Source organism: Nematolebias whitei, chromosome 11, assembly GCF_014905685.2.
Source record: "Nematolebias whitei isolate Nwh7 chromosome 11, NemWhi1, whole genome shotgun sequence".
In the NCBI taxonomy this organism is placed as follows: Eukaryota; Metazoa; Chordata; class Actinopteri; order Cyprinodontiformes; family Rivulidae; genus Nematolebias; species Nematolebias whitei.
In genome coordinates this window covers 35,300,123-35,308,705 of record NC_056508.1, presented here as the reverse complement: position 1 = coordinate 35,308,705, position 8,583 = coordinate 35,300,123, and positions in this window count along the sequence as shown.

The following is an 8,583-nucleotide window of genomic DNA, read 5'->3' as shown; positions in this document are numbered from 1 at the left end:
ATAAATGACCGCATTCATTTTGATGGGTCAAAGATAAATAACGTCTCTCGTTACATTTCTGTTAAATTCAATGCACGACATTACACAGTCAGAAAGATGAGGAACTCGTGAATATATTGTATGCATATATATCTCATATATTGTCATACTACAACTAGTGGCACGTACCTACGTGACTACTACACATGCATGTTTTTGGTCTGTGGGAGGAAACCGGAGTACCCAGAGAAAACCCACGCATGCACGGAGAGAACATGCAAACTCCACCCAGAAAGGCCCCCGGACAGGGATTTGAACCAGGGACCTGCTCGCTGAGAGGCAGCAGCTCTACCAGTTGTGCCACTGTGCTGCGACCTGCAGAGTTAAATATCATTAATCAAAATAATAAAGGTGAATGATTTTGCCTTTGAAAGTTTCTATTTAACACAAAACAAAACCATTGTGTCATTTTAACTGCAGAAAACACATTTAAGTAAAAGTTGTCTGCCTGAACAAAAGGATCATTAGACACAACTAACAAACGAATAGGCTCTGATCATTTCCACTGATATTTCAACTGCAGTTTGTCATCAGCTCTAGTTAAAATGGTGTCTAGTCAACCTTGTAATGGGTCAATAGTGAACAATATTTTAACTTCCTGACACCATTTTTAAAACTTGTACCCAAATGTTGAGCCATTTGGAGATATCTCTTGTCTCCTGTCCTAACATCCCATGAACTGACGCATTTTAATATTGCAGCAAGAGTTTCTTGTTCAAGTTCAGAAGAAATTGGTTTTCAAAGATTTTTGAGTCCAATCGGGATCTTTTGGGAGAGATAAGCTGTCCTGTTGTACTGAGCAGTCTTTCAATAAGGCCATGGGTGGTGCATATCTTCTGGGTGACTCTTTTGCGATGGAATACATTTTTGGTGTGTTAGTGGTGCTGTGGGTGTACCCAGCTCAGTGACATATATACTAGAATATATGTGAATGACCCAGCTCTTCTTGAAGGCAGGTCTAACGTTACCTGCCCACTTTGCTGTGATTCAATGGACCAACTCCCCTCTCGCCATTGGTTACTTTCAAACTAACAAGCAAATCAAAAAGCCGCAACATGAATGTAACTTGTAACTCAAACACATTAAAGAAATGTAGTGTAGTAGAAAGTACAGATACTTGATGTAAAATGTAGTGGAGTAAAAGTACAAGTACCCACATTTAACTCTATTTAAGTAAAGTACAGATACATGAAAAATGTACTTAAGTACAGTAACAAAGTATTTGTACTTAGTTACATCCCACCACTGTTGATCACTGAACTTCATAGTGCATTAAACTTTTTACCTACTAAAGTTAATCTGATTTTTTTTTATATTGCAAATAAACAACAGTCAAAACAACAACTTTATGTTCAGCATTATCCACTGCACTGTTCTGCGATGACGGTTCTATATTAGTCACTTATGCATTAGTTACTCATTAAAATATAATTTACTATTTTTGATCTGAGTGTTATTTTAGTCAAAAAAGTGAAAACAAAACAATACTGTGATGCATTTGTGGATGAGAAGTAGCTTTAATAAAGCTAAAACACAAAGGGGAAAATGTACAGGTAGATGTGCTTTAAAAATGTTCTTAATTAACCAGTTCAACTGGAGGCAGAGTGACACTAAGACAGTCATTCTACTTGCACAATGTATGTTCAAAGTTTGAGTACACACAGTTTCCAAGTCTGAAGCAGGTTTCATAATCAACACGAAACTCTTTGACACCCCATCATTTTGTGTAACAGTACTGTCACAGGTACACCACAAAGTGTGCTTGTCTGCAGATATGTGTGTGTGTGTGTGTGTGTGTGTCTTCTCAGCAGCATGTAATCCCTTCTTCAGCACCACCCACACTGACCCAGGCAGTTTCAAAGCTGCTGATGTTGGAATTTACTAAAGTTTTTTTCCCCTCAGATGTGTGCAGAGAAAAAGATGAACCACAATTCAACTGGAGATAGATAGATAGATAGATAGATAGATAGATAGATAGATAGATAGATAGATAGATAGATAGATAGATAGATAGATAGATAGATAGATAGATAGATGATAGATAGATAGATAGATACTTGTTTTATATTTACCTTACGTTCTTGTTTACTGTATGTTTGTGTTATTGAATTTCAAGTACGCTTTCAGCTCCTTCCTCCCATGTTATTTATATTTAGTTGATTTTGTCCATCTCCTATATTTGTTTTCTTAGTCACCTGTTAAGATTTTCTGACTATTGTTTCTTCTGGTCTTCTAATCGTTCATTCACCACACCTGTTGCTCATTAACTCCACCCAGATGTTCTCATCCAGTCATCACCAGTAGATGCAAGCTTCTTGTTTTTCACTCAGTCTTCCTCAACTAGTAAAATGCCTGCTATTCAGTTATATTTGCCTTTTGCTTTCCTCCCTCTTACTTTTCTTGTTTCCTTCACCTGCATGTCTGGTTTTGTATAAACTATTTTTGAAACGATGCATGCCTGCCTGCATTCTTGGGTCCTCAGCCACCGAACACCACAGGTTGCTAACACTTTTGAAGAGGGGTTCTGTGGAAAGGACATGGAAACCCTTTGAAGAACCTTAGTTGACATTAAAACAGTTCAATTATTGACAAATTAACAATTAGTTCAAGTTCAAGTGAGACCTACACCAAAGTGGGATGTTGCCATTTTAAAGGAACTCAAATTGCAAAGAATTCCCTGCAGTTCCTGCAAGTGCTAACTTGTAAATTATGTGTTGCTGTCAATGCTCACAAGATTATTCTGACAGAAATATAACAGTGCCCCAAGCTGCACCAAATGTTCAATAAGCCAAATTCTATAATTGAAGCTGTTTAGGGATGGTAGCTATTCTCTTTAAGTCTCACTCTGGTTCAGGTTAGCCATTAGCTTCTAAATCTGGTCAGAATTAAACTATCTTTCTCCAAACAGAGGTTCAACAAGTATCTACAGTACAACAGATTAAAAAATATTGTTAGCCCGTTAACTTCTACAAAACACATACTTTGTATTTGAAAGACCTGAACCATCACTTTAAGTTAAAATTTACTTAACTGGAGACTTATGCATATTTGTTTCCCAGACCCCCCACCCCATCTCCCATCCCCAGCACAACATAATCAAGTTATCAACTGGGCTGTTCATTAAGAATTACAGGCTGTAACAAAAGAAGGATCTGCTCAGGAGACACCAGTCACATCTCGTTTTGCCAATTACATTTAGCATGATTCCTTCACCAAACTGGGCTGAGACAGCACTGGAAAATGTTTCTTGGCATGTTGTGGTTTCTAGTTATCCACTGGGAAAAAAAAAAAGGAATATCATTGATGTTGTCTTTTTAATCCGTCTGTTCACAGAGAGCAACAAAACGCTCTGACAGACTTTTGGTTATCGAGCTAAACGTGAGCGTGCAGCAAAATGTTGCTACGAGCAGTTTGAACACAAACCTTGTCATTAAAAGTTTAGCTGATGCAGATAAAATCACTGATGAACAATGTGGGGAAATAAATCACAAAAACTGATTTCTCGATGCTCTGTAGTAACAAACCCAGTGCTAGACCAAACAGCCTTGTCTTGTAGGAAGTTCTTGACTGTGCTCTTGTGTTCCAAGAGCAGATCTTGAGTCAGAAGAACACACTTCGTGTGAATAGAGAAAAAACACAACCTCTCAAACACAGATCGGTAGGAAAAAAAAACATTACCCATCCAGTTTTCAAGCATCACTACTATGGAGAAGCACAAACGGATCTCCAAACGCTTCACAAACACACATCACCATGAGACAAGTAGTATATATATATTTTTAAAAACAACTTTAGATATGTTGTGGATCTGCAAAAATTGACTTTATAGGAATTGCAGCGAAATAACATTACCATAAGCCTGGTGCAATGCATGCATAATAGATTGTTGTTTTCACTCTGCATATGGTAGGAGCTGGATTCGCTTCAAAGTGCACCAAATTTGCATGATTCGATGTGAGGGATTCAGGAATTAGTGAACACCACTGCCTCCCCCCCACTTCCCCCACCCCTCTTTCACTCAGCTATTGAAAGGTATCACATTCCCACAGATGGTGGGTTACATTGTGAGAATACTGTTTACGACTCAAAAGAGCAAGCACGGGAAATTAGGAAAGTAAATGCAACAAGATTAGTTTTTACCCCAATTAAACAGTTTTACTCTGCTTTTAAACGAAGTACATTTTGCTAATAATAAGTCAAATCTCCCATATTTGTTTGGGTGTGAGGGAAATCTTTGCTAAAGATTGTGGCAAAAGATTTCTGATACATTTCATGCCTCTGGGTTTTGACACATGCGGGATATATATTGTGATTAAAAAGAAAAGTGACAGCTTGCGTTAGTGCCAGGAGAGGCCAGAAATCAACAGACAAAGCAGCTGCTTGATGCTGACATTCTTCGCCCTTTTCTACAATCACTTAAAAATGACAGAAAGCAGAAAAGAAGGAAGCAGCCCGTTTGACTGTAGCCCCAGAGGCTGCTGCCGAACAGTGTCTGGCAAACGAGAACAAAGTGATTCACCGAGTATTAACAGCACTCCGAGCTGTGGTATTTATGAAAAAAAAAAAAAAAAACACAGAATGTGCTTCTGAATTCATTTCTTGCCTTTATTTTTTTTAACCGCTTCTTGTCTTGTCACTGTATGATTTTCTCCCTGTGAATTCCTAAATAACATGAGCATGAGGGCACGTGTCACAGGCGATGTTGGGGGGAGGTAAGATAAAATGCACTTTTATGCAAATTGCATTCCAATCAATGACTGGCTGTCCTTTTTCTCACTGGATAACCTGATTATAATTTACATCAGGATGTCCATCTGTTACATGAACACCCACGCACGCTGTCATGCATATAGAATGAATAAAACGGCCACAGGTTTTCTCATTTCTCACACAGAAACAATGTTGGAAAGGAGGTTTTGTTTATCTCCATCTACATTTATGCTATTTATTTCTATTCATTTGTGACATTTTGGCCCAGACTTGATGGATTTGCACTGAGATGACACAAGGTATGGGAACAGAAGGCCAATACAATTTTGTCAAACTCGAATGAGGACAGCTCGAGTGTTGCTCTGATAATAAAACTGCTTCATAGTGGATTTTGTGGAGATGGCGAGGATGTGTTTAACATTCTAGTGAGGCATAAGAAAAATGCACAAGTCAGATTAGATTAACTTTTTAATCCAATCAGATCAAAAGTGTCACAATTCTCTAAGATTCATTTTATAACTCGAGAAAGTTTTGCTGACAGCAGCTATTTGACTTTTTACTGCAGTGATCACAAGATAAGAAAATGAAACTGAGTCTTCACACAGCAAAGTAGTTGCAAGTACTTTTCTGCCTGATGCAATATCATGTAGGAAAATTTGACACAGTTCAATATGTGTAAAATTTTGGCATTAAAGTGTCTTAAAACTACAATTACAACTTAAAATAAAATTAAAGACCTAGCATTATTTGAAGCAATGCATGTTGCCCACAACCTTGAGGAATTCCATGAATAATGCAAAACACAACAGCAATAAAACCTCAAAAAACATCTGTCAGTTTCCTGACAAAAAGAAATTACCATCCATTTGTTTGTTTCTGTCACATAATTTTGTTGCAGCTTTTTATAACAGCAACCCATTTAATGAGCAAATGATGTATCATCTTGGTTTTATTAGCATTTTTTATATATTTTATGATGATGTGCAATAAAACAAAACTATGAATATGGAAAATATATATTTTAAATTCACGTGGATCTTTGTGTCTTTACTTGAAATAGTTTATGCCAGTTTGTAAAAGTAATCTGTTTTAGGGCAGAACACTTACTTTACTCACTATTTAAAACATCAATGTCTAAAGTTTACACACTCAGTACTGTAGCTGTAAACTGATTTTTTATCAACTGTGTTTTTAACACCTTGAGTGATTCAAACATTAAAAATTCAAAAGCAGTGTGCCTTTTCTACTTGTGTTGGATTATTCAGAGTGCAGATTCTGCAGAGACCATTTCTTTCAAAGAAAGTAGATCAGATCAAAAGTGCACTCAGATCCTACATGTTCCTCTGAAGAACCTTAATGTTAGATACAACTAGAGGTGTTAAAAATAATACATTTTTATGGAATCTGCTAGACCTCTCCCTTTCTAATACAATTATAATGCATATTCATCCTTTGAAATGTTACATATTTGATGAGTCAACCAATGATTTCTGATAAATTTAACAGGAACATATGCATCTCACACAATGACGGACTGATAGATGGAATGGACGTATGGGTTTGTGGATGGATGGATGAATGGTTGGATGGATGGAATGGCTTGATGGGATGGATAGATATTTCCCTGTTGATGGGACATGACATGTTAAAACTGAAAAGTTTTTTTAATTGATGGTGAAGCAGATAAATAAGCTGTTGAAATGTGAAGATGGGGGTATATTGTGGTGGGGGTGGTTCGGGGGTGGGGGTGGTGGGATCAGGTCTCGTGATGCCCCTAAAGCCTAATTAGGTCAAGTCTGAACTATCAGCTGAGAATCAGGTGCTTACTAAATATCCTGCAGAATGATGATTTCCTGCTGGGATGAGGCAGTCAGAAGGCTTCTCTTTACTCGCCTGTATCTCACTCACACTCACTGGATCACTGACGTGTCCTTGGGTCTAAGCTGATGATGTTCTGCAAACATTCTGATAAACTATGCAGTAATCATTGGATGTACATACATCTACAACTGATTACCCTTTGAAGTCATCCCAATTCAGTATGGCTGCCACAGGCAAATGATCTAAAAAAAATAAAATAAAAACACAGAAATGGCTATAACTCAGTCAGGTTTACTAATACTGTGCTAAGAGTCAGTGCGGCAGAACCTGAGAGTCATTTACAACACATCCTCTGAGTGATACTCAATGTGTAAGATTTTTGCTTGAATTAATATCATTGGAGTGATCCCTGTTTGCCAGCAAAATATCTCATAAACTATTGGACACATTTTAATGAAAAAATCCAGAAAGTACTCTTTACCAATACCAGTAGCACTGACCTCACATCCTGATGATCATGGAGAGGTTGGTTCTAGCTTACCTGATATAGGCTCAACACAAGACCTTCTACAGTTTGCATACCAGCCAAAGTTTGGAATCAGCAATACCATCATATGCTTGCTGCAGAATGTTTTCTCCTTCCTGGACAGATCTAAAACCTCAGTACCCATCATGTTCTTTGACTTTTCCAATGCCTTCAACACCATCCAGTCCAGGCTGCTGAAGGTCAAACTGGAGGACTTGCAAGTGGATGCTCCCATTATGAGAGGGACAACTATTTAATGGGCAGACCACAGTTTGTGATACTACAGAACTGTGCCTCTGAACATCTAATCAGCAATGTCATGGCCTCCCAGGGCACTGTGCTATCCCCGTTCCTCTTCACAACTTTCACCACAGACTTTAAGTACTGCACCAAGTCATACTCTGATGCTCTGATGTCACTGCCATTGTGGGATGTGTGGAGGAAGGACAAGAGGATGAGGACAGGAACCTGGTGGATTGCTTCGTGAGGTGGAGTGGGGATAATTGCTTACAGCTGAAAGTGGAGAAAACAAAATAAATGGTGATTGATTCCAGGAGGGATAAGCCAGCTCCATCCCCAGTCTGCATTAATGGTACACATGTGGAGATGGTGTCAAGCTACAAATACCTGGACAACAAACTGGAGTAGTCCACCATTGTCAATGCAATGCACAAGAAGTGCATGAGCTAACTCTACTTTTTGAAGAGGCTCAGAACACATGGAGTCTGCAACAAGATGCTCCAGATCTTCAGTCAGTCTATAGTTGGGAGCGCCACCTCAAATCGTGCCCTGATAGTCAAGATGTGAAAGATCTTTTTTTGTAATACCACTATCTACCCTCATGTTTAACCCCCTTTTCCTATCTAAGATTATTATTCTGAAAAAGGATAAGAAAGGCGTGCTTAGTTATAGTAGCAGCTTCGTGCACTCTGTCCATATTCCGGACATGTACATGTTCTCGTTGTATCTCAGTGCAATGATAATAAAGCTTATTCGGATTCTGATCTTCTTTGCTGCAGTCTGCTGGGTGGCAGACATCAAAGCAAAGGACACTAATGTGGGATTCCAGTGTTTTCCTCCTCAGAAGCTCCCCCTGTGGCCTGCGGGTGCTTTATGGACTAGACCTGTGACTAGTTCTGTTGACAAGCCTCTGGTGTATGGTACTTATGCCTGTGAAAGTGTTCCATCCAATGCTGAAACATTACATGCCATCTGGTATGGTTGACAGCCCTGGTATCTCTGCAAATCGTCTATGACTAGACAGTTTCCTTTTGTCTTTCTAGTTGTAATCCTCCTCCTGAGAAACCAAGCCTGGAACTCACTTGTGTTCTCCAAGTTCTCAAGCTGTGTTCAGTCCAAGGAACCATTGCCATCTGCCTGCCTTCAACTTACCTCAAACCCTTCTGGACCCCTACTTAACTGGACCTACCTCTCTCCGTGGACCCACCTGGAAACATTGCAAGGAATCTCAATCAGAATTCTCTCAG